The 27,831-nt window shown below is 39.0% G+C and overlaps 1 long non-coding RNA gene across 1 annotated transcript in view; it reads left to right on the top strand.

The window, feature by feature from the left end:
- Window positions 1–5,155: 5,155 nt before the first annotated feature.
- The window catches only part of LOC116897080, a 38,357-nt gene continuing 15,681 nt past the window's right edge, over window positions 5,156–27,831 (top strand). The window contains exons 1-2 of the long non-coding RNA XR_004387395.1: window positions 5,156–5,282; window positions 5,401–5,497. This is a non-coding gene — a long non-coding RNA (uncharacterized LOC116897080). The remainder of the gene's footprint in view (window positions 5,283–5,400; window positions 5,498–27,831) is intronic.

Raw genomic sequence — 27,831 nt, 5'->3', positions numbered from 1 at the left:
CTGAAGTGTAAAAATAAATAAATAAATAAATAAATAAATAAATAAATAAATAGGCATTTCTTGTTTTGAACTCCCCGTTTTTCTTTCTAAATTTTTTTGCAAGCTGTTCCAGGCAAAGGAGTGGCCCCTACGTATATGGAGTATACACTGAACTCCAAGACAAACTTAAATAGTGGCTTAGGTGAATGAAAGCATTTTAAGTTTTCTTATATGTGTGAATCCTCTAGACAGAAAGCAGGACACATTTCTTTCTATGGTTTCCATGGTTATTGCTATTTTAAAATGGAATAACATGATCTGATTTGACCACGCCAGCAAGAGCTCTCAACCGTGGCTTGGACAGACTGGGTTTCTGAACTTCAGGGTTCCGGGAAAGGTATCAAAGGGCACGATCCCTGCTGTATGCCCTGGGGACAGTATCTGGCCTATTCCAGTGTTCCTTAATGTACCGTGCTTTGATATTGCGGTAATATCATTAAGATTGTTCCCAAGTTTGCCTTTAATGAGTTGGTAAACTTCCACAGAGCTTTTGTGCAACCTCCCAAGGATTACAGACCCATGGGTTGGGACTGGCCAGTGCCTTCACTTTCTATCATCACCCAGGAGGTGCTGGAACCAATCGGGTGAGAAAGGACTCCAGGAAAAACACCTCTCCTGTTCATATCAATGATGTTTTTCAAACAGACAACCATGGAACGTAAAAGAGTTCTAAAGCCTCCAGGGCTAAGAACCATGTTCCAGTTAGAGTGAACCTTATAACTATGGACCTCTTGGGACACAAATGGCTGGCCTTATATAGTTGGATGATTTGATCTGGGCAGATAAATTCCTGGCTATGTTTTTGATGCCTCCAGTTGGTTAATCCCCAGGGGAGCTGGATAGCCAGGGCTCACATGGACATTCTTACAATGAGGCCTTTTGTTGCTTCGGTGCTGGGCTCTGAGAATTCTCATAAATTCCTCTGCAGGATAAGATTTTACTATGTGGTTGCTCACACAGCTGGCACCAGCTGTTGCTGCTTATTATTTTATCTTAATTTCTGTTTTAAGAATTTTCTTTGTCGTTCTCATTCAGTTGCTGACTGCTGGCCCTATCAGAAGGGGCCAGTGGTTTCTTCCAAGGCAGCACAAACTAGTTATATGAAGCCACGTCTGGGTATAGGCTGACTGAAACGTTTATTTTGGCTAATTTTGTATTAGTCACTGCAAGATAATCACAACATTTTAAAACTCTGGATGATAGCTATAAAATGATGCAGACTACAAAAAAAAAATGGTTTTGAAAGAATCATTGTAACTTCAAAGCCAGAGTCAAACAACATACTTCTGCTGAAATATTCCAGGGCTCAAAATGGAAATGTAGAGTAGCAAGGAAAAAAGGTGACTTACTGTTTAGCAGTAGCTAGACATTGAATTTGAAGGAAAGGGGAATAGAGTGTCTTTTATTAGATCAAATACTGACAGCAGCATTCTGGCATGATGGACGTGCCTTCTGCATGAGATGACTATGACATCTTCTCAAAGTACAGCCCTGGGGGCTGAGTGCCAATCATAATAGATGTGACCTTTCAGTACTGTGGCTACTGGCATGGCTCTGGCGTAATCCTAGATCATCCATTTTTCCATTTGGATGTCTCTGAGACGGACAGGGCAGGTGTGCAGCCCGAAGTAACTGATTTATAGTTAGCTTTCTGTCTCTTTCCTACTTGTCTCTTCCAAAGCAAGCTTGAAAATCCACTTCTTTTCCCTGCTTCTGTGGAGAACTTGGAGGCAAGACTAGTGATGTTCCTGGTGTGTGTGTGTGATAAGCTGATGTAACTGAGCAGTTAGCAACATTGTTAAAATGCTACAAGATTAAACTGCAGCTTTTTCCTAGAAAAATGAGAACTGCAGTGTATAGACAAGCTATGTCCGCAGTGCTATACATAGTAGCATGACTGGGGGCGGGTGGAGTGCTGTCTCGAGCACTGACACTTTTATGTGTTAAAAATACCTATAGGTAGATTTTGTAATTCAGTAATATATTGTCACAGATACTACCAGGTCACCTATCTGCAGAAATGAACCTAAATCACTGAGCCCAAGGCCTAGGACTGGCTGGAGAAAGCTTGTTCAGAACTCAGTGACCTTCCCATAGCTTCATGGGGGTAAAAACTTGGATATTATTGAATATGGAGAGGGAGAGAATCAGATTTGCTGTACCGAGTGTTGCAAGGAGGAAAAGTGCTTAAAACCTGTCCGGGGGCACACTTCAGATACAGACCTGTCTCCCTGGAAACTGGATTTAAATTAGCTTGAGCATTGTTTTGTCTTGGACCACCAGAGCTTTCTGGATCTTAGTCCTGGTTCTTCAGCCTTTGTTTGGTGTATGTCACAGGATTTACTGCTGTCTATCGCAGGATTCAAGCTCTCCACCTGCCTGTCTCCTGTTTGCTAGATCAATCCAGTTCTCAGGCTAGGAACTCTTTGTGATCTAAGACTTGTTGCCTACTATAGTTGAGTTCAGGCAGCCTAAGTGACAGTTTGGACTAGAGGCTGAGATTATGCCTAGGAAGAAAACTGTGCACAGGGATCCAAGCCACAGGGGAAAAGGAACAAGCCAACTTGTGCTAGGTACAGAGGGCATGTTGAGCTCTCCAGTGGTCAAAAACTCAGGGGAAAACATCTGCACAAAACAGAAGAGAAGGGAAAATAAGTACGTGTGCCATTAATCAGATGCTGTGCTTCCGATGTGGTGGTTTGTCTGGGCAGCATTTGAATCTTCAGTTTCTCACACATGGTGAAAAAATTACCCAGACACATTTGAATTTATGGCTTTAATTTTTAAATAAGCACAATAGGTATATGGTTCTATATCTAAAGAATATAAAATAAAGGGGTGTACAGGAAAAAGGAATAAAATAAAAACATTTTTTTCCTGTCTTCTGTCACATAGAATCAAAACTCTGTCAGTATTACGTCATACTTTTTAGATCTTTTTAATGCACACAGATAGGGACAATGCATGTACTAAATATTATTTTCTGATGAATGCAAATAATGCTGTATCTTTCAGAATTTGACATTTCCTCGTAACTTTTTGTTTGTTTGTTTGCTGGGTTTCTAGAATTTGAACTTTGATAGTACGTTTTTCTATAAAATCTCACTTTATAGTTTATTTAGCCATTTATAGATTAGCCATTTAGAGTGTCTCTAGATACTGTTCACTAAGTTAAAGCTAATAGCAAATTACACTGGCCTCTGAGAGGAAGTGAAATAGATTCTGGTGATGTAGATGGCTTAGAGAGGTGACTTTTGCTTCCTGCTCTCTCCCCAACAGTTGCTTAGATTATACTAATGATGTAAACAGGGAGGTAAGAATGTCATATGGGTTTTTGTTCTGTAGGAAACAATATCTAGGGAAAGTGGTACAGAGAGCTCTTTCTCTTTCCAATGAGAAGGCTGGATGGGAGCTTATCTTCTGCAGCTCCACCCCCCAGAACATTCCCTTGTAGTGGAGAGATCCATTCTAATTTCCAAAAAAGGTGCTAAGATGGAAACTTGTTGAGACAATCTTCTGTCCTTTGGAATTCTTTAAAAGCTTCTACTTCCTTCACCATGCACAGAGTAAATGAAAGCCGGTAGGAAGGGGTAGTTTTAAGTCCTTAAGAAAAGATCCAGTCTTCTATGAGCAGAGATACTGGAGAAACCCTTCTGGAGACAACAAAGCAGAGAGTTTGTTTCCAGTCATTCTGATTCAGAGATTGAGAGAAGCAGGGAGCCAAGGGCACCACCAAGTCATCACGGAGTGGTACTGCTTCTCTGAGTAACATAAAGAGTGGAAGTGGCTGCTCTGAGTAGAAGGCACGCGGTGAAGCATGGCACACCTATCCTCAGATTTGCAGCCCTGAACATACTGAAGATACGTGTGAACACGGAGAACAACTACTAGGTAAGTCAATGGAAGAAAAACTTTAAAGGCTAGTTTGCAGATGACCGAACACATTTTATGTGACTACTCCTTTACAGAGGTTTAAATTTCTTTACTTCAAAAAGATACACATGAGGCTGCAGAAATGGCTTCTGAGTTAAGAGCTCTTGCTGCTCCTGCAGGGGACCCAAATTCACTTTTCTGCACTCGTGTCCCGTGCTTCCTAACTGCCTATAACCCCTGTTCCAGGGAATCTGATTCTCCCTTCTGGCCCCTAAGGGAGATGCATTCATGTCCACATACCCACCCACCACCAAACCCACATACATATAATTCAAACTTAACAAATCATTAAAAATACATAATCTGGGGTGGCGGGTTGGGTGAGGAGTAAAGTACTTAGGGTACTTGCTGCTGTACCCTATGACTCCACATGGTAGAAGAGAAACTTGTCCTTTGACCTTCAGTTTTGTACACATACATACACACACACACACACACACACACACAAAGTGCAATTTTAAAACAAAAATTTAAAGTACACATTTTCAATTTTAAGCAATAGTAAAATATATTATTTTTTACGGTAGTTTGAAACTAAACATATAGTTTGAACCTAATCATTTTTTTATCCATGACAAATTGTGATAAATTTCACTTTCTATGTTTTGAAGAATCTAAAGTGTCTGCATGCTGTGGTTTCTAGGCTCTCTGTGGCACCCAGTGTTTCTAGCATTTGCCACAGTTCCCATTACAGCGTGTGGACCGACTACAGTGACCCTCACTTCTAGGATTGGAAATGGCATATGTGACATTACACTTTAGGACTGTAGAGCTGAGACTTGTTTCCATAAAAAGGGACATGTGCGTTTTTCATTACAATTGGAAACTTTCAGATTTAAACCACATTGAACTTTATCATACTTCACTAGAAAGAATAAATATTCAACTCTTCCAGAGTTAGTCCCCCGAATGTGTTGCCCTATGGAGAAGCTCCCCTTATACCCTAGTTGTGCAACTAGAAACAAACCTTTTCACCGGATTGGACCTAGACTTCTTTACTTGGGGGTATGGGTAATGGTGTATAAAGGGCCTGGTGAGCATTCCTTTGGATGCTGACCAACTAGTTTTTCTGGAGATGTTCAAGAACTGTGTAGACTCAGCCCTGTCTTTATGGCTATTGCCCTTTATTGTGCACTTAAAGGAGAGAACAAGAGCAGTTTGCTACATACAATGGCAACTTCGCTGAATAGCAAGTACTAAATGAGGCTGGCAACCATAAGGGCAGAACAAACAGGCCATTCATAGACAAGAACCTGGAAGGAGGCAGGGCTGGTGGCTGGGACCTAGCAAAGGAGATGTTTCTCCTGCCTGTAAGTCTCCTTTTCTATAACACCATGTGGCTGGCTCATTTCTGTCATTCATTTTAGGTCTAGGAACAGTTCTTCAAGAAAATGTATTGATCTCTCTATTTCTCCTTTTCTTTTTCAGTTATTAAGGAATAACCTATCACCTCATTTGGTTCCTCCTATCATCTTGTGATTGTGAAAATAATCTTGCTTTGTGCTTTTCTTCTCTGGAAAAGAAGGTCAGCTAAAGTCTTATCTATTTTATTCACTTATTTGGTGGAAAATACACAGAAAGAGCCATAGAAAGAAGGAAGCAAGGAACATTTACACAATGAGGTATTGTCTTGCAGGGACCCCCTAGAATGCTGTTTCCTGGGATCCTGTATACTGACTACTTCTAATTTTGGCCTGGAGTTAGCTAATGGGACATCAGCAAACTGTGCAAGTGCAGGTTTGGTAAGCACTTGCTTAGAACAAAGTTGAGGCATATGAGGAAACCTGGTTTAGTTTCAGCTTTTCTCAGTAATGAAGTATTTCTGGAAGACCAAGGACCAAGCGTCTTAGCTGTGTAAGTAAAACTCAGAACCCTCCTTTCCTTTCAGTACTTCTAACTAAATTTAGCTATAAGACTAAATTTATCTAGACTAAGTCCATTAAAAACAATGGAGTGAATCTCTTACCCCATAGAGCTATGGCCAATAAAAGAATAAGACTTAAGATTCAGGTGATGTACTATTGTAGTAAAACTAGAAAAAAGGTAAGGGAAAGAAAAGGGGGCATAATAAGGTCAAAGAAGAGAATAGGAGTCTTGTACATGCAAAGTCATTTCTTCTTATGAGCTATAAGAAATTATTAACAGATTTAAATTGAAAATTATTAGGATCAAAAAAGCCAGTTGGGAAGCTATTTCAGTCATCTACTGATACTGAACCAATGCAATATGGGAGAAGATCACAGCACCATGTGCCCAGATGAGGATCTTTTGGACTTCAGAGAAGCTCTTTTCTATTTCTTTTCTAGAAAAGTTCTATCAGGAGTCCAAGCCCCCCATTAGAACTTTTAATGACTTCTGAGGTTTGAACTAATGTTTGTACATGTTAGGCAAGTGATTTACCACTGAGATACATCTACAGCCTTTGAGTATTCATTTAGAAAGCTGATCAGATCACATACTTGGGAAATTATAAGGACAGGTAGAATAGCAAATCCCACCAAATGCAAGAGGAGGAAGCATATCCATCTTACCATGGGAAGAGACTGACTTGTCACCTAGGACCCTACATATAAACTCTGAATTTCATAGTCACACAGTTCAACAATTTGTATCATCCCTGTCCTTTCCAGATCAGGAAAATGAAGTAAAGATGATCATTGGAGCTGTGTTCAGGGATTCACAAAAGAAAAGGTAGTAAATTGATTTAGCCTGCCTATTTAGGGAACAGGGTATGAACAATATAAGAGACTGGACAAATCTAGATTTAAAATATGTGAGAATATTGATGATCCAGAACAGACACGACATGAAAACCCATAGTAGAGTTTTAAAAAGTAACTTTGTGGAAAGAAATGGATATTCCTGGAAAGTGCCCCTCACCTTAGCCACTTCTCCATATTCTACCTCAAGAAATGTGACCTTCTGTGACAATAATGACCAAATATACCTTTGAAGAATGACACCTCTTTAGTCTTTTTTCCATATATACTGTTTCTCAATCATACCTTACAGGAAAGAATCTTTTTTAAAATTTTTTTTCGAATATGGCATTTTTATTGGATATTTTATGTGTTACATGTCAAATGTTATCCCCTTTCCCAGTTTCCCCTCTAGAACCCCTATCTCCTATCCCCCCTTCCCTTCCTTCTATGAGGGTGCTCCCCCTTCCACTCCCACCTCATCTACTTTGGCATTCCACTACAGTGGGGCATTGAGCCTTCACAGGACCAAGGGCTTCTCCTTCTATTGATGCCAGACAATGCCATCCTCTGCTACATATGCATTTGGAGTCAAGGGTCCCTCCATCTATATTTTTTGGTTGGCAGTTTAGTCCCTGGGAGTTCTGGAGGCAGGGGTGGGTGGAGTGGGATGTCTGGTTGGTTGATATTGTTGTTCCAGGAAAGAATCTTTAAAAAGTAATTTTATTGTAGTTTATGGACCAATTCATGGAGAGATGTTTTAAGTATCAACCAGTGGTAGAGTGGAGAAATGTGTTATGGCATTGTTGTATTATGGTGTATAAACAGAATAACATGCATCAACATAGAAAATCCACAGAATATAATTAGGTAAAGAAAGTTACCTGGAAAAAATGCATATTTTTATAGTTTCAAAACTGCTAGCAACAAACAACATACAGGTCCTTTTTGTATAGAAGTTACAAAAACAACACAGTTGAGGAGAGTAACCACCAAGAACAGGCAACACTGACTGCTACATATGATAAATGAAAAGAAAATGGAAAGTTCTCAGAGATTTTACCTTAGCCAAGAATAACACATTCTAGCTATGGTAGTTATTTGTGACAACTGACAGAAAGCCCACTTCAAAGATGAAGATTTCAAAAGGCTAACAGGAATGTCAGCAGAGGGAACATGTCCAGAGTTGTTTCTGAGCACATGAACATTAAAGAATTTCTAGAACCATCAGGGTTAAGTTCTGTGGGGGCAGGGTATGAGGAGAATATGGTCTGCAGGTTGATTCTATGAATTAGTGACTTCATTTGGTAGACGAGGCCTAGGGAAATTCAAGTAACATTTAAAAATAAAACAACCTAGGTCAGCTAAGCGGTAAATAAACATGAGATTCTATGAGATGCCAATGATCATAGCAGGACCTTTCTTAGTTTTCCTAGTGGAGAAGATTTTTGAAAAATAAGATGTTGAGCCCCAGTTTAAAGAGAGATTGTCATGGAATGAGAAGAGAAGCCAGAAGGGAAGCTGGAGAAAGAGTCTGGCTTTATTAAAGTTATCTTATTTCGTTATGTGCATAAGATCCTGACAGAAGCAGATGCAATGTGGTGTCACACACTGTGGCAGCCTGATGTGATGTGAGCTCCTATCAGAGGTACATAGTCTTCCACTTGAACTCCATGGGGTTCCAGAAAGATAACAGATATGAGATTTTTGGGTCACACATATATTTTGAAAACAGCCCTATCTGGCTGAAACCTGTTTGCTGGTGCTGAGCATGATATACTAATGAGTAGAGTACATTCCTTGGAGGAATACGGAGAATGAGTCCTGATGTTTCATGCAGATTGTGTTTTCTGATTGTAACATTTGATGGAAAGAAATAAAACAAACAAAAATTGCAAAGGTACAGGAAGAACCACTTGAGTTCTAATAAGTCCTTGTTGATCTTTCACAGTTTCCTAAATCCTTCCAGAAAGGTAAAAGATTTGAGATTTTTATCCTTTTACTTCCTTTAGCCCTACTTGACATATTTACTAACTCTATTTAATAAAAAAATCAAGCTCAGATAGACCTTATTTATAAGATGGTAAAATAATAATCATACATTAATATGCAATAAACGCTACTTGCCTTTATCAATCTACAAGGTAATTGAAATTGTTCTGGTCATTCAGTATTAAAACTAAAAGGAATAAAAGTAGAAGATAGCCAAGTTGGCACACCCAAGTTTACAATGCAAGGCTTACCTTCCATCCTCCCTTTTCCTCTTGGTTTTGCCTTTGTAAATTGCATGCATATCTTTCTTGTTTCTTGAAAAAAAAAACCTCATAATTTGTTTTGAATGTTTCCTTTCACAAAAACTTCTATATTTAAAAGCCAGCAAGTTTAATGGCTTAAATCTATCTCCTTTCTCATTTTCCTCTGTCACTACCATGTTCCTACTGAAGATATAACAAACTCTAGGAAGATGTTCAGTAAGATTACGTGTCATGAAAGAGATCATGAGCCTTCAGAAGAGGCATTTGTTTGTCTAAAAGCAATGTAAAATTCCTAACAGAGAAGTGATGTACAAGGGAAGCATGGCTGCATGTAGAGGAGGATGCTAGTAACCACAGTGAGCTTGATCCAAGGGGAGGAGGGTCTGAACTTCTGAGCTTTGTCCACGGAGCCACGATTATGACAGGGAATGGTTCTTGCTCATGGTTGGTGATGTCCAATGACCCCTCTGAAGGAAAGGTTGCAAATTTTGGGAATAAGAGAAACTAGAGATCATCAAATAATGAGCTCAAAATCAAAGCTAATAATGGAGAACTAAGTAAAATGTCCACATCTGAAAGACTGCAGGAGGGATGAAACAGTGGGATTTCCTCCCATTTAGATTCCACTGCATTCTCTCTTCTGTAAACCAGGCTGCAAGTGCTGCTTCTCCAGCTAGTATGGCCCTTAAACTTGTCCGGTTATACAGTGACCACTCCCTGAGCAGGAAATCTAATGCTGTGTGGGCAAAAGTTCATGGCAAATCATAGAGCAGCAGGGAAGTGAGAGATTCCTAAAATTTCGGTGGCATTAAAAGAACACAAAATCCTTCTCCTGACATTTCTGGAAATCACAAGTCTGAAATGCATCTTAACAGGCTCAGTCCCATATGCTGGCAAGCTGTATTCTTTCTAAAGGCCCTAGACAGGACTGTTTCTTCCAGCTTCTAGAAGCTGTCTGCATGTCTCAGCTACAAATCAGCAGCATCAGATCTTTTCTCCCTCTGCTCCTTACCTTCTTGAAAAGACTCTTCTTACCCTGGGTCCTTGATTTATTCATACTGTTAAGTTCTCTTTCTAGTCCCAGGAAACATGTGCAAAGGTTTTAGAGATGCCCCCTTCACTCCATGGACATCTTTGAGGGCTACTAGGCAGCAGAGGACACTTGCTCAAGGATTCATAAAACTGTGGTAGAGTCTAGGGATAGAAATAGCTATGGTATCCTAAAGAAAATAGGCCAGTGAGGGAACAAGAGTTGAAGATGTTTGCATGGTATATTTAGGCTATGACATTCAAAGAAATTAGTTGAATTTTGAGCTGAAAAAGATGCAGATATTTTACTGTAAAAACGTGGAGATAAGGCCAAGGACTTGATTCAGCAACATTATGTCCTTCGCAGGTGCAGGGTCCTGGATTCAACCCTGGCAATCAACCACTTGAATACCTAAGTAATTAAATGAAATGTGCATGTAATCATGGGAGGGGCAACAAGAAGAGGATGTGGTAACTGACATAAAACAATGAACTAACACTTTCACTACTACCATAAATACTATTTTTCTGGTATTTCCAACTGATTGTAGTTGGTATAACATGTCTCCATTTGTCCATCAGATATTTTTAGCAACTAATATGTCATAATATTTGAGGAAAATATCAGTGTTAATGTCAGAGTCAGATACATCAGAAATAACAAAGATGAACTGAAAATGTTCATTTTGCCATTATGATCACCAATAAAACCATTTGTGTGGACTATCCACCTTAATCCCCCCCTATGATATGATAGCACAGAGGTGAGTCAGTTTGATTTTGATACTAGATTTATTTTATAGCAGCTATTAGGGCTTAAGAGTTTTGCTTAATCACCAGGATGTCTACTTTGTGGCAAATCCATCACTACAGTTTGAGGAGAGAACAAAAGGAACACTCTGTCCCCAACACTTATTTCAGGCAGGCCAGAGATTCACTAATAATGAGAAAACTCTAGTTTTCAAACTTAATTTGACCATAAACATTCTTTCATTCTAAACTTTGGGATATCATGAGCCTGAGAAGAGCAGAGTAAATATCACTGTTACACAGCTGATGAGCAATGCCGGTCACTGTAAAAAGTACAGAAACATGTCCATAGGCCATCTGTAAAAATGGTTTTAACATCTACTCAGCCCTTCTGTGTGAAGGTCAGCATGACGGGAGTGACTTGTGACTCAACCCACCTTCTCCAATGGGACATGGAATGGTTTCCTTCTGCCTTTGATGTCTTCATGAACAGGACTGACAGGTGGAGAGCCAGGTCCAGATCCATAGTTTTGGAGTTCCCTCTGACTTTCTTCTTTTTGTTAGGCTCCCAAGCATGAAGACTGATAATTTTACCTTTATGTACCTTCTGGTTCTTATTCTCTCTCTCTTCCTTTCCCCTTTTTCCGTTGTTGGTATTGGCACTTAACTGCTGACATAAATACAACCTAACTGGACACATAACCCAGTATTTGACATTGGCACTTACTGATGCACACTCAACTTGACTGGCCATGCTACCCTAGCCTTTGTTCTTTGTGATCTAGCTCAAGTCCTATTGAGAATACTCAACCTGAAACCCAATGCAAATTTCCTCATTAGCAGTCCATGAACCTTCTTCAGCTTCTCACAGCCTTGCGAAAATGGTGAACAGTAGTCCTGGCAAGCACCTTAAGTCCATTTTAGAATGCATTGGAGTTACTGTCTGTGATTGATTTTTCAGTAAAACAGGACTTCTTGTTATTTGTAAATCTAGTCAGCATGTTCTCTGTACCTTCAGACATTGATATTTATTTTACTTTACTAAACCAAGGAAAACATGAGAACCTCTTCCATAGCAAGTGCTCTATTATCTATGTAGTAATTCCAAGATCCTCCATGGATGTCTGAAAACACATGGACAGCATCAAAAGCTAGAAACACTGTTTCCTTTCTCTTTTATGTGCAGTTATGATAACATTTCTAGTTTATTCACTAGGTGTGATGTTAGCAAAAATAAAATACTAGGTTGTCATAGCATTGTATGAATTTCAATTGCACTGTCCTCATTAATTTTCCTTTTTGAGGCTATGTGCATGATGCAATATTAACATGATGTATTGATACGTAAGCTTAGGTTACTATGTGAGAGTCACTCGAGGACAAGCCATGTAATTCCAAGAAGTGAATTTGATACCAAAAAGTCTACTAAGTGACTAATTGGTAGACTGTGTGCACAGCATAGATATACATAGCATAGGCTGAGTCTCATTTCAGAGACAATGAAGTAGTAATGAGCAAGAGATTTTTGTTGCTTTTGAATTTGTTTTCAGCACTGAGGATAATGTGCAATTTAAAACTTACGAACTATTCATTTCTGGAAATTTCCATTTAATACTTTTGGACTGCAATTTGCTACAGGTAATTGAAGTGAGCTCTAAGAGGGAAAGTAGTCATGAGGGAGCCATACACTATTGCTTAATGAAGGCATTCATGAAATTTATGCTGTCCCAATTGAAAGATAATTCTGCCTTGCCATTTAATTTGGTTATCATCTTTTTACACTTTTCATGTACATGCTTCTCTGTCCTCCTCTACGCTGTAAGCTTTTAAAAATTAGAGAGTAAATCTTACCACTCTTAAGTATCTTCCATTATTCTTCATTTATACTCTGTGCTAGTGTGAATGAATTATTTGACTTTGTTCATTTATTTCATAGGAAATTAGTGAAAGTATGAACACATCATTTGAGCCCACTGAAGAATAAGATTTGCCTGGATCTAGAATAATGAATTATCCAGGTGAATAAGATGATATTTGGACACAATAAGCCAAGAGAAATCTCATCTCTAGAAACCAGCATCTTAGTACACCATTTTCAAGAAAGAGCATCTCATGACCTCAGTCTAATCTTAGTAGCAGAAAACTGAAACCTCCTCACTGGAGGATAAATAAGTTTCAATTTTTAATAGATGACAGACTGTCACAGAGATGAGGATATCAAATTTTCCCAAGTACTAGGCACACTCTCAAGAGCCAGCAAAAAAGGCATGTGGAGAGAGGTGCTGTCTCTGGGGCTAGCGCTTGGTTTCCAGTCAAGGTGTTGGTGGCAACAGCTGCTCATGTCTTTGAAAGCACCCCTTGCTCTCCCTCGTCAGACAAGAGATGAATGTGTCAAATTCCACCAACTAAAAGCCCTCAAATGATTTTGGGAGGTTGGTATTAAGCTGGATATGGAATCAGAAGAGGACTCAACCGTCCTATGGAGTTGCTGATGAATGGTATAGACCAGGGTGGTGAGAGAGGTCATTGTTGATCTATAAATGGACCAAAAAATGTTATATCAAATTACAACATTGAATTGAGAGAATATTTCATCTTTTATGATAAGATCCTTAGAGGGTGTTAGATTTTAAAACATTAAGAAGAAATGTAGGCACACGAATCAGGAAGGAGCTAGTTTGGGCTCACGTAAGAGGTGATGAGAGGTGAGATTACATAATGCTGAAATTTTGCCTGACCCGATAAACCTCTGTGTCTTAAGAAAGAGAACCCTGTCTGGCTGTGACTAGCCTCCTTAATATTATTATAGGAAAAGGAATTTCTCACATTGCAGGCTGGGGAAGCCAAATATGGTCTTCCTGCAGCAGCATTCTGCACGACTTTAAACAGGGCTTTTGCTGCCAAAGAAAGTTTCAGAGAATTGGGAGATGATTTTGTTTACTTTGTGTTTTAGACAAGTTGGTAGAAAGTTGATCTACCTCTAATACTATTTTAAAGTCATCACTTAACTTTTAGTATTATCTTATTAGTTTGTTTCTAAGCAGGGGGTAAAGAAACGAGACCATACAGTTGAATAATAAATTAAGATATTAGGAAAGATGGCAGTGCGGTTGTGCTCCCATGAGCACTCTTGTAGTCAGTGTTCCACAAGAAAGATTCAGTAGAATAAGGTAAGCAAACCTCCATGATACAGTTTTGAATCCAAACGGGTATGCACCTCCTTGCTTTAGATTCAGGCAAAAGACAGAGGCTCCTGAATGAGTGGAGGGCTGATCTGCTAGTTAGGGAGAAACTCAAAGTCCCAGATCCTGGTGTGGGTCCAAATACGTAAACCAAGGTTATCCTTCAAGCCTGAGGAAAAATCCATCTCTCAGTTCTGGTGGAAACACTAGCAGCCCTCGAGAGAAACTGCAGCCATGAGCTGAAGTGTTGTTTGTCTACACTGCTGAGAACTGGAAATGCTTACTACACCTTTCCTTGCCAGTAACATTAGGACATCAGTTTCAGTACACAGACTTGGGGAAGCCTTTTGACTCTTAGGTAAGTTTTTCAACGACAACTAGGGAAGAAATGGTGGTCTGTGTGACCAGTGGTCCAGGAAATGCCAACTGAAACTATAAAACACACCAGAGATGGGGAAAACAGAAACTTGATAGGACCCCCATGCATCATTTTTTACAGCCCATTTAAAACTTTAAAAATATGTAGCAGAGGATGGCCTTGTTAGGCACCGATGGCAAGAGAAGCCCTTCGACCTGCCAAGGCTCGACCCCATCCCCCCATCTTTCCATCTCCCCACCTTCCCACCCCCCTAACCCCCACCCCCACCCCCACCCCCCACCCTCCCCGTGCAATGGAGTGTCAAGGCGGGGGCGAGATGGGGTGTGTAGGTGGGTGGGAGAACACCTCATAGAAGAAGGGGGAGGTGGAATGGGATGGGGTTTATAGACGGGAAGCCAGGAAAGGGGATGACATTTGAAATGTAAATAAAGAAAAAATCCAATTAGAAAATTGGAGATAAATATGTCATAATGCTAATTGAAGAACAAGCATTCAAAAATCTAACAGGGGATAGATGAAATAATTCAACTCTGCTTCTGACATTTTAAATGTAAAAGGTTAGTTTCTGAGTAATAGGATATAATGATCCTAAATTTGTGTATAAAGTTTTTCTTCATATATAAGATTATGCACTCAGGGAAAAGACCGTCCACAGATAGACACAGTCAAGTACCATAACCCTGAAAAGCCCATTATTAGAAAGGAGGAAAGACTACCAAATTTTACTTTATCTACATCTGAGTTGTTTGAAAATATTTGAAATATTTATATGTTTTCTCAAAAGTCATATTTAATAACATATGAGAAAAACAGTTTTTACAGGATATTTTAATCTACTGATGTCAGTTCAGCTGTCATGCTAGTTTTTGAATACCACTTTGTTATCTGATAAAACTGAAAAATCTACTCAGACAAACACATGGAGAAGAAATGTTATTTTATTCTTTCTTCATGATGACGATACCCTTGTGAGATTAAAAAAAAGTATTTGTTTGGATAAACATTTGAGGTTTGAAGAAACCAAAGGATTAGTCTCCCTAAACATTCAAGCTAAGTGATTGGAGAATGAAACGTCAGGGTAATCTCTGAGAAATGACACTCTTTACCATGTGCCATTGAGCCACAGGCTCGGGACATCAGTGTGAATTAGAATGACCTGGAATGCTGTGAAAAGCTACTGCCCCACTTCCTTGTCACCTTTAGGGACTTGGTGAATAGGTCTGAGTGAAAGCTGGAAATATGTACTCATACCTAGTGTCCAGTAAAGTTGGTGGTACTGACCTGAGGACAATATTCAGAACCATTGCTTTAAAAACATTTTATCCCCTTTGTCAGAAATATCTGAGTTTCCAGAAGCAAGCCTCAATGACAAGCAGGTCTCTATTGTTAGTATGGCCCCAAAGCCAAGTGTTTGAAACATGAGGCTCCAGAAATGTCAGTCAGTATCATGCACTTATCCACACGCCATCTCATTTGGAAACCAAACCAGACCCTGTTTTGTGTACTGGTATCATTCCCTGGAGTAAGCTTCAGAGAAAGGCTCTTTAGGTCATAAGGTGTCTGCAGGAAGGTTAGAAAAGTTTTTCTTTTAGTTTGGGTTTGATGCTGTTGCTTAGTGACATTTCAGGAGACTTAAGAATATTTCCAAGCAAAGTAGCCTCCTCTCTCCCATGGCCTCAAATCCTAGTCTTTGGGCGCTTCCCATTTCATTATATTGTATATCATAATTGCACGACCATAATAGATATCCTTTCAAAGTGTATGTTTACTCTGGGAAAGCGATTACTTTAGGGGAAGCAGAGGTCAGAATTATAGTTTGTTGACAGATCTGAGAAAATGAGGTTTTGCCCTCCTCACTCCTTGCTCTTATCAGATTTCATCTTGCTTGCTATGTTCTCTTCTCCCAATTTACTGTTCTTAATGCTGTCCCTTGGCTATTCTACTTTGCACAGTACTCAGCTTGTCTGGTATCTTTCTGACTTTTCCCCCAAAACTGAATTTGAATATTTAACCATCTTGATACAAATTCAAAGAAAATTCTCAAAAGAAACAGCTTAAAAAGATAATTTTTTTCTGGTTTAATCTGTTTTATATGGAGATTTAAAACTCAAACACCTTTATGTAAGGGATTGCGTTTCCAGCAATCAACTATTAGATTCAGTTGCAGTTCAGGGAGACAGTCTTGCAGTGGTTTGTTGCCTAGCATCTCTCACATTACAGTACATCAGCTTAAGATGCTGTGAGAGTTGTGCTTGCAAGGATGTGAGCAATGTTCTACTTTGAAAGACTCCAAGCAATCCCTTCCTAAGAGGGAGTGAATGTGACCCTGCACAGTAAAAGACTCCTCTTTATCTTGTTGCCCCAACAGTTGGACTCATGATAGTCTATTTCATACAGACTAGAAGTAATATTTAATTATGTTTAAGAAGCTCTTTGGTTCTAGCTCTGTAAGTAAAGAATGGGGTTAAAATTTAACATATAGCCAAATGAAATATGGCTAAGTTAGGATCTGGGGCTTTGAGGCTAGATCAGAGGTAGGACTCTAGCACACCAGTTCTTGTAAAGAAATAACCTTTTTTAAATTAGGCCTAGAAGTCACAGAGTGGGGTGGATGATGAACTAGCCACCTGGTTAGCTAGACTGTTTTATAAAACCAGCTATCTTACAATCTATAATTTATAAGTCCATCAGGTTTTCTATTTCTTATAGCATGTTTCTCATAGAAATATAAAATATGTTTATTTATACTGATCTCCTTGCCTTTCAAAAATCTAAAACCATCTTAGCTTTGGCAATAGGAATCCACTTCATAAGAAGTAGATTTGCTCAGACTGCATTAGGTATCTCAGGATAAAAATGGTAGCAACCATGACCACTGGGGGACAGTAATTCAGGAAAGTCACATTGAGCCTCTAGACTCAAAGATATCTTTAGCAGGACTAAAACAATTTTCTGGGCAGTGCTCTGTTTTAGTCACCTCTGGGGAGGACTGCTGAAGGCAGGAAGCAAAACATTTCGCCTCACTTCTAAGAGCACAGGACTCAGTACAAACTGCCCAGTTTATTCCTCTGGCTTGAGGCTAGGACAGGAGAGATTTTTACTTATATAGACTAAATAGAAAGTAACCCCCACTTTCTGAAAATACCAATTACTGTCAATATTTATGACAATTGGGTTGGTGGGCTCAGTAGAGAGTAGTTGTCACTGATTCTTGATAATCTGAGTCTGATTTCTGGAGCCCTCATGGTGGAAGGAGAGAACCAACTCTTACAAGCTGTCCTCTGACCACTACTTGTATTCCAGGCATAAATGCACCCCTTACCACATACACAAAAAAAGTCATGTGATAACATATTTTAAAATGTTTGACACTCTGTACTATTACTATGTGAGTATACCCTGTCATTCATGGTTTGCTTCCTTTTTTTCTTAGTCAATACTTGTTTTTATTGATTTCTCATAAATTATTTTAACCTGACCTACATGGAAGACACATAATTTCAAATTTTTTTAATCAGATAAAAACACAAATGTATACAATAAAAGGACTTCAGGGGGAATGGGGAATCACTATCCCTGAACTCAAGCAGTATTACAGAGCAATAGTGATAAAAAACTGCATGGTATTGGTACAGAGACAGACAGATAGACCAATGGAACAGAATTGAAGACCCAGAAATGAACCCACACACCTATGGGCACTTGATTTTTTGACAAAGGAGCCAAAACCATCCAATGGAAAAAGATAGCATTTTCAGCAAATGGTGCTGGTTCAACTGGAGGTCAACATGTAGAAGAATGCAGATCGATCCATGCTTATCACCTTGTACAAAGCTTAAGTCCAAGTGGATCAAGGACCTCCACATCAAACCAGATACACTCAAACTAATAGAAGAAAAACTAGGGCAGCATCTCGAACACATGGGCACTGGAAAAATTTCCTGAATAAAACACCAATGGCTTATGCTCTAAGATCAAGAATCGACAAATGGGATCTCATAAAACTGCAAAGCTTCTGTAAGGCAAAGGACACTGTGGTTAGGACAAAACGGCAACCAACAGATTGGGAAAAGATCTTTACCAACCCTACAACAGATAGAGGCCTTATATCCAAAATATACAAAGAACTCAAGAAGTTAGACCGAGGGAGACAAATAACCCTATTAAAAATGGGGTTCAGAGCTAAACAAAGAATTCACAGCTGAGGAATGCGAATGGCTGAGAAACACCTAAAGAAATGTTCAACATCTTTAGTCATAAGGGAAATGCAAATCAAAACAACCCTGAGATTTCACCTCACACCAGTGAGAATGGCTAAGATCAAAACTAAGGTGACAGCAGATGCTGGCGAGGATGCAGAGAAAGAGAACACTCCTCCATTGTTGGTGGGATTGCAGACTGGTACAACCATTCTGGAAATCAGTCTGGAGGTTCCTCAGAAAATTGGACATTGAACTGCCTGAGGATCAGCTATACTTCTCTTGGGCATATACCCAAAAGATGCCCCAACATATAAAAAAGACACGTGCTCCACTATGTTCATCGCAGCCTTATTTATAATAGCCAGAAGCTGGAAAGAACCCAGATGCCCTTCAACAGAGGAATGGATACAGAAAATGTGGTACATCTACACAATGGAATATTACTCAGCTATCAGAAACAATGACTTTATGAAATTCGTAGGCAAATGGATGGAACTGGAAAATATCATCCTGAGTGAGGTAACCCAATCACAGAAAAACACACATGGTATGCACTCATTTATAAGTGGCTATTAGCCCAAATGCTTGAATTACCCTAGATGCCTAGAACACATGAAACTCAAGACAGATGATCAAAATGTGAATGCTTCACTCCTTCTTTAAAAGGGGAACAAGAATACCCTTGGCAGGGAATAGAGAAGCAAAGATTAAAACAGAGACAGAAGGAACACCCATTCAGAGCCTGCCCCACACGTGGCCCATACATATACAGCCACCCAATTAGACAAGATGGATGAAGCAAAGAAGTGCAGGCTGACAGGAGCCGGATGTAGATCTCTCCTGAGAGACACAGCCAGAATACAGCAAATACAGAGGCGAATGCCAGCAGCAAACTACTGAACTGAGAACAGGACTCCCGTTGAAGGAATCAGAGAAAGAACTGGAAAGCTTGAAGGGGCTCGAGACGCCATATGAACAACAATGCCAACCAACCAGAGCTTCCAGGGTCTAAGCCACTACCTAAAAGACTATACATGGACTGACCCTGGACTCTGACCTCATAGGTAGCAATGAATATCCTAGTAAGAGCACCAGTGGAAGGGGGAAGCCCTGGGTCCTGCTAAGACTGAACCTCCAGTGAACGTGATTGTTGGGGGAGGCGGCAATGGGGGAAGGATGGGGAGGAACACCCATAAAGAGGGGGGAGGGGGGGTTGGGGGATTTTTGGCCTGTAGACCAGGAAAGGGAATAACAATCGAAATGTAAATAAGAAATACTCAAGTTAATAAAAAAAATAGCTTTACACAAATTCTAAATTAAAAACAAACATATGTATATGCAAAAAAAAAAAGTTGAAAAGCTACAATAAACCAGGGCCTGTAGAAAGAAAAAAAAAAAAAAAAAAAGAAAATGAGCTTCAAGAAGTTGAGCATTGTAGGTGTAAATACCATATCAATGGATAGGGAAATTTACTAACAGTTGAAATACAAAACAATTGGATATTTTTTATTAGACTTCTTTTTTTTACATTTCAAATGTTATTCCCTTTCCCAGCTTCTCATCCATAAGTCCCCTACCCTATCTCCCATCCCCCTTCTTCTATGAGGGTGTTCCCTCTCTCCAACCACCACCCTTTTCTGCCTTGACATTCCCCAAAACTGTGGGGGGAGTGTTCCAATATCCAATAAAAAATTCCATTTTAAATGTTTATAAATATATATAATTTAATATCTAATACCAGCAAAATAAACTATAAAATAATTTAAATAAAAAAACACAAACGTATACATGATATATAAAATGTTGTCGTCCTCATTTAGGTAAATAGCTGTTAAATTTATGTTCTAGGTACTCTAGGAACTTTTAATTTGAGGTCATAATTCTATCATTTTTGCATGCCTGGATCAAGACCCAAGTAGAAAGAATGCAATTTTTAGACAATGAAGGGTTTCATGACATATGGACAACTAGCATCCTAAGTGTTAAAATTCTATGGCAGTGTTCAGATAGGTTCCACCCAATGCAAATATTTTCTAGAGACTTTTCCATGGAGATACTGTAATTTATAACTTTATGAGAAAAATAAAGTCATTTTCTGAGCACACTCGAAGCTGCTTCAGGAAATGAGAACAATAAAGATTTTATCAGAGGATTTCATTGTATTTAGTGGATCACGAAACAGAAAGACTCTGATGGTGACCTTCAGTTCATCTTCAGTAAGGGATGCCTCAGGAATTACTATGGTCACAAGAATGTGCCCCAGGTTTTACAGATTATTTTACATACAACGGCAGTCATAAAATACTGTATGTTAGGCCATGAAGTGTTATAGATAAAGTTATGCAAGAGAGAGTTATAAAAACAAGTAAGAGAGAAAGGCCTGCCTGTCCAAGTGTGGATTAACAGCATTACATGAATTCTTTCAGAACCTTCAAGAGAATCCTGGAGACAAGTCTCCCATTCTCCTTGCTTTATAAGAACACGGGGTGTAAATTTGATCAACTATTTTTACCCCAGTAGAATTTCATCCCCTATTTGAATCCATTGAATACACATGAGTGTTTTAGGTGGTGACTTCTAAAAATACATCTGTCAACAATTAGATAGATATTATAAGACCACAAACTAAAGCTTCCTGGAAGATAGCAGGCATTGGCTATGATGTGGAAGAACAGAAAACCATGTTCATTCTGGCAGAGATATAAAATGAAACAGCCATGGTGTAAATTGGAAGGCAATTCCTCACAAAATTTTAACGAAGATTATCACTTTGCAGTTACCATTCTACTTTTCGAAATATACCTAACGGAACAGAGAGCTTAGTCTTAAAGAGATATTCATGTAGACACATCCACAGCAGGGGAACAACTCAGTGATTTTTGCCAGATACACAGGCAAGTGAAGGGTGGTCTCTCTATACAGAAGGCCTTTGAGAGAAGGAAATGCACCTCAGCATGTGCTTAGCAAAATAAGCCAGATCCCAGTGAACAAACACTGACATTGGTCACATGGGGACCTAGAATAACCACATTCACAGAGAGAGGAAGGAGAGAGCTGTCACTGAAGTCTGGAGAAACAAAGAGCTGGGAGTGGTTTAGTGGGTAGAAAATTTCTGGTTGGCAAAGTGAGGGCTCTTCGGAACAATAGTGGCAAGTGTCACACAGTAACACAGTAATCTGTGTCAACGTACATCATGACACAGATATGTATGCCTAGCTAGATGTGTTTCACTTAGCAAATTCCGTTACATCACAGAAGTATTTAAATTAAAAATAAAAATTAGTCTCTGTGTACCATATATAGATCCTATTAACGCTAGATAAATAATATTCTCAACCTAGCCTCTGCCATTAGGATCCCAGTAATCCCTGTAGCCCCTGGAATTCCGTCTGACTCAGGAAATACAGATGTTTGTAGGCAAACTAGACAACATTGACTATCTGTGGGTATATTTTTCAAATTTTATATAAGCATATATCAGTATAAATATATCTGTAGTACTATGGGAGTAGACAGACAGAGTTAAAAATACTTGAGCTTAAACATTGTATTTCAGAATAACAGCTCTCTGGGGAAGTCTATTTGCTTTTGATACTCTATACTCTAGTGTTCAGCCTGAGATAGTCATGAAGCATTGAAGTAGGGCAAGGAGAATCAGTATCTAGACAGAGAGGAACAGGGGCATCTGTGCTGAGGAGGCTGAAGAGTCAAGGACTCCTCTAGCTCATGATGGCCTTCACTGCATGATCTTGTTTTATGTTTCTATTAGCACTTTCAGAACATTAACACCACCTCCTCTGCATCCCAGCACAGGTAATTCTATGTCTGGCCCACCTGCCCTTCTTTCCTTCCTTCCTTCCTTCCTTCCTTCCTTCCTTCCTTCCTTCCTTCCTTCCTTCCTCCCTCCCTCCCTTTCTCCTTCTGTCCTCTTTCCTTTGTATTTTCTCTTCATTGTTTCCTTTCCTTGCTAATTTGTTTCTTCTCAAGAGAATGTTTACAACAAATGTTCTAAACAAATAGAAAAATTAAAACAAATGTTGGCAGAAGTGGAATGAAAACAAAACAGTGTGCTAGAGAAATGACTTAAAAGCTGAGATCACTTGTTTTGGTAGAGGACCCAGGTTTGATTACCAGCACCAAGTTGGCTCACAACTGTCTATAATTCAGTTCTAGATGATCACATGCATCAGGCATATATGCATACATACAGGCAAATCCCTCACATATATAAAATAAATAAATTTAATCTAAAAAAGATCAAAGTATTTCCTTGGAAATCTCATATGCTCTAAACGAGCTCTATGCTCTGACTGACAGAGAAGAAAGAATGCTCAGGCAAGATGGCGGGTGCAAGACTGATCCTAAGATCCCCTCCACAATGTTCAATATAGGATGATAGGAGAAATTTAGTTGCTGTGCAGTGAACTTGAACTTGATGTACATTTACATAATGCTGTAAAACAAAGCATTCAGTGGATAGTGCTTATTATGCAGGAAATGGTCAATAAAATAATAATATGATTGCTATTATACCAGATTGAAAGTTATAAAAAGCTTACAGGGTCCAATAATAAAAAAGAGAAACTTTAACTTTAAAGAACATTTATATAGAATTTCATTGATCGGATCAGAATGTGAGTAAAAATTGGGTAATGGTCTGCAAAATGTGGAAAGCTGTTATTTGAGGACAGTGTGCCACATGTCACCTTTTGTCTCAGGCCAGTCACTCTGGACATCCATTGTCTCAACTAGGTCTTGATCCTCTCTAAGATGTTTTATTGACACTTCACCCTTGGCCCTGATTCTCAGTACAGTAACTTCACTGTATGATCAAAGTCCCTTTGTTTAAGTGACTTTGCAATCCTAGAAGATGGGATAGATACTTAAAGGAATGTTAAACCCATAAAGTTTGTGTTTGTATTAAGTTCAAAAATGTAATGTTTATGATCATTGAAGTAAGCCATCAAGGTTTCTGAAAGGACTGGAAATGCACAACAGAACCTAAGATGTTAAAAAAATCAGATGAATGAAAGTAAGTATGACAGTTCAGCAGGTTAAGGCACTTGCCACCAAGCCTGATGACCTGAGTTTGGTCTGTGGGAGGACGCTCATGATAGAACACCTGCAAGTTGTCTCTGACTTATATATGTGTGCCACGACATGCTCTACTTCTCATATAAACATTACACAAAGAAGAATACTTTTTGAAAATAACTTAGATGCATTAACCATATGGTTTTAATTTTTAAGGAGCCATATTGTTTCTTGTCTCTACATAGTGCTAGAAGGAATGAGAGATTAGGATAATGAACATACTGATTTGTTTTCTTTTGACTTTTTAAGAAAAGTCCTCATTGTATATTTTAGGTAAGCTTTGAACTTGAATGCCTCCTGAATTTCAGCCTCCTGAATGGGAGGATCATAAAAGTGCCCCATCACATGGGAATTGGTCTATTTTTAGCAGCACTGCTTTAATTACCAACACCCTTTTGCCAATTTCAAGTTTGTGAAAGACTACCTTGAAAAACACCTGGGATGCTTGAGAAATTCAGACAGACTAAGTTTTTAGTTGATATAGTTTATGGCATTTAAATAAACTTAAAAGTCAATTAGTTACATAGTTTAGAAGAATGGATGTAGAATTAACCAAGAAATGTGTGCAGCTAATAAATTCTATCCTCTCCCCATTTCAATACTTATAATGACTTATTTGTTAAACATAAAGGTTTGGAAAATGAGTCAAAGTTTGTAACTTTCAGGTGGAACTCTGTTTTATAAGATCTCTTTGATAGATAGGTGCAAAAAAATGTCTGTCTAGGTGAAAAACAGAAGAACTCTGTGTTACTTACAGCTTCAGAGAAGGTTGCTGGCCAGGTTACCCAGTGGCTCTCTCCTGAGGATGGCTACAGCAATATGGAGCAGTAGGAAGCAGCTTATATACAACAGGAAGGGTGGTGGTAACTATGGACCCAGATGGACTGATTAATAATTATCTTGGTGGGCTGTGAGGCCCAAGAACTGCCCCAAGTTGTCAGTTGCCTGGAATCAGAATGATTAGGGTAGGTCCATAGTGGATGCCCGAACATGAGAACCTGATAAAAGAAGCAGTTGGGGTGTGGACTTAATCAACTGTTTTTAAAATGGAAACTGTCCAGTCACTGCCACTGTCTCAAAAACCACTTCATGACAGTACAGAAAAAGAAAATATATATATATACAGCCTTATGTGATTATTGAGTTTGTAAATCTAAATATCAAATTCAATTACTTGGGGGATAGTTGAGTGTTTTGACTGGAAGGCAGTACTAGCGAATATGGAAAGAGTTTCTAGCATGGAGCAAAGACAGTAAATTTTCTCACTATTGAACAGATGAGTGCAAAGACATTCTAATATGGCAGGAAAAGAAAAAGACTAAGTAGAAACATGAAGTGTCCAAGGCTTGACTCGAGTTGGTTTTAGCATTTGCTTGACTTTGCAGGCTAATAAGTCAAATGAGACTTTACCAACATCTTGCTTAAACAACAGGTTTTTGCTTAGAATTACAGAGAATGATAAAGGTAATAGTTTGGCCCAAACTTTGTCAGAGTAGACCCTTGATTGGTGGTGGTGTTGAGCCACAAACAAGAAGAATTAATATTCTGTATACCAGCTGAACTAGCTAGTAGAGAACTCATGACAAACTTGTTGACTCTGAAATTTTTGACCTTCACGAAGCAGGCCTAGAATGTGTCAACATTTAGATATGGGAGATACTGGAGTTTAGGGAACATGTGCATTAGCACTGGTGGATTTCAATGTTGCATTAGAGCAATGGCTCCTGTGGCCATTCTGGCATGTGCCCCAGCAACAGTGAGAAGCAATGTTTTAGGTATGGAGCATGGGTGACAGCTGGACAGGTAAAGGAGAATTGATTGCTATTATATTTATGGGAAGGCAAGAGACAACAGAGTATGTTCATGTGCCTTTAGGTTTGAGGGCACTGGAAGGATAACAAAGGGGAATGCATAATCTTGCTATGGAGTCACAGCAAGGTGTGCTATTATCTTTGGGTTGGAAGATTATATCTCACTGTAGAAAAAAAGTGGGTATGAGGGATGAAAATGGATGAACCAAAGCTTCTGTGATTCCTGACAGTGTTCTTCTGTTGGAGGAAATATGAGGGCCACTTGTCATAATAGGGCTCCCAGGATACAGGGTGGTTGTGTTTTGAAAGAAGTGTTAATTTATTAACATACTGTTTCTCTAGTATAGTTATCATCTTGGTCGATGTGTGATATGTGACATATAGGATAATAATAGATGTAACAACTGCATAGGAAATAACTTCATTCATATGTGTATATATTTTGGATATCTGTGTTTATGGCAATAAATTTGGATTTTATTGTCTGTGTAGGCTTTTAGAACGCAAAAGGGCAAGGTGCTTTTAAGAAAGACTGTGAAAGGCATAGGATATATAACAATGAGAAAGGCAGTGAAGGATAAAGAGGCTAATTTGAACTGTTAAAAGCCACAAGGCCTGCTCTGTGACAGCAGGAAAACACACCATTTGCAGCCTTTGGTATGCATACCCATCAGGTCTAGGAAGGAGCTGCTATTAACAGGAGTCTGTGTCTTAGAAACATTGGATGTGGTCCTATTGAGGCTTAACCTTACTGTGCTATACAGTCAAATTGTGATCACAGAGAGCTTCTTAGATCCTATACAGGATCACAGGACAGACCTAATTTGTTGGACAAATTGCAATGTCTGGAAACTTACCTGTTGGTGGCTCCCACCTTTTAAATAAAACAGGACTCAATAATCTAATGGATCACTGACAGCTTAGGTCCTGTAATAGTAGTGGTGAGGCTTGCCAAAGTCTTGTAGAGTTTATATTCTTGATAGCTGGAAACATGACAAATTCATCCCTAAAGGTTAGTCTTTGGCCTGGATGTGTTGTACTAGCAATGCCTTTCTACACAGAAACTATGTGTAATACATTTTTGTGGCATATGATGTTACATCAGTCATTATGTAGAAGCAGAACCACTTGAAGAATCCAAAAGCAGTATTTTTATTCTAGAAATTTGATTTGTCTTCTCAGTCATAGGTTTGTGGATACCCAGGTATAGTTAACAATTTTAAGTAGACCAGATGGCAGAGCCTGTCTGATACTGTTTTAGTTTCAGTCATGAGTAGCTGAACCTAAATGTCATCAACATTTCAAGGCTTTTGAGAGTGAGTAATAAGAGTTTAGGGTACACTCAAGACTTCAGATCACACAGTGTGTGAGCATGGTCAGTAGGATGTTAGGATGTTTGCCTGTTAAAATATCTCTGGTTGAGGTCAGAACTCTTGCATCAGCATACAGGTGATTGATTCCATCAGTGACTATGTCCTTTTAACTCAAGTGTTGATGGCTGGTGATAGCTAAATGCAGTGGCCACATTTTTATGTCTTGTTGAAATAAGGGCTTATTTGGAAAATTTGAGCCTCCAAATCTCCTAAAAATGAAAGCATCCAGACCAAGAATAGAACCAAGGCCCAGCATGGTGCTGTACGTTTACATCATGTAACATTTTATTGTTTGGTACTTTTTTTCTTCTGATGGGAATTTTCACCAAGGAAAGGTTACCTAGTCTTACAATAATGTACAGTAGTGATTCTTTTGTTTGTTTTAAATTTGAAAATGGGTCTTTCTATGTAGCTTAAGTGGCCTCAGACTCAGAAAAATTCTCTTGCCCTATTTTCACAAGTTCAGGTACTACAGGCATGAGCCACCATGCTAGGCTTCCACCATTTTTCACTGGATTTGTTTGTCTTCCTCTTTGATAGTCTACATTTTGTGAAAAACTCCCTGGAGCAGTACCTACTGTTTCATTGAGGGAGTTAAATGGGGAAGTCAAATTAATCATCCACCCCTTACAACATGAATAATAAGGAATTTGGAGGATTGAAGGAAACTTAGGCTCAAATGAATCCAATAGCAAGTAGGTACAGTCTAGTCTTTAAGGCTGTATATTATCATTGGGTTAACTTGATCATTGATGGACTCCTGTGATGGTTAACCTTGGGTAAGTGTCAACTTGATTAGATATGGAATCAATAAGGCATGTCTATGGAGTTGTCTGTAAGAATATTTCCTAGAGCTTCCTTATTTCCAGATAGTTTTTGTAGTATTGGAAGCTTCTATATAAGGTACTATAGGTTCTATATAAGGTGCTGTGGGGAAGTCACCAACTTTCCATGAACTCTGTAAACTATAATAATGACTGATGTCACAAGATAGACTCCTGGGTGCAGTAGTAGCATAACTGTTATGGGGCATATGTGACTGCTTTCTGATTCATTTTAAGGCCCACTGAACTAAAGGAAATACA

Source organism: Rattus rattus, chromosome 3 (genome assembly GCF_011064425.1).
Source record: "Rattus rattus isolate New Zealand chromosome 3, Rrattus_CSIRO_v1, whole genome shotgun sequence".
In the NCBI taxonomy this organism is placed as follows: Eukaryota; Metazoa; Chordata; class Mammalia; order Rodentia; family Muridae; genus Rattus; species Rattus rattus.
The sequence above is the reverse complement of the archived record's forward strand: the minus strand, read 5'-3'. Positions and strand labels throughout refer to the sequence as shown.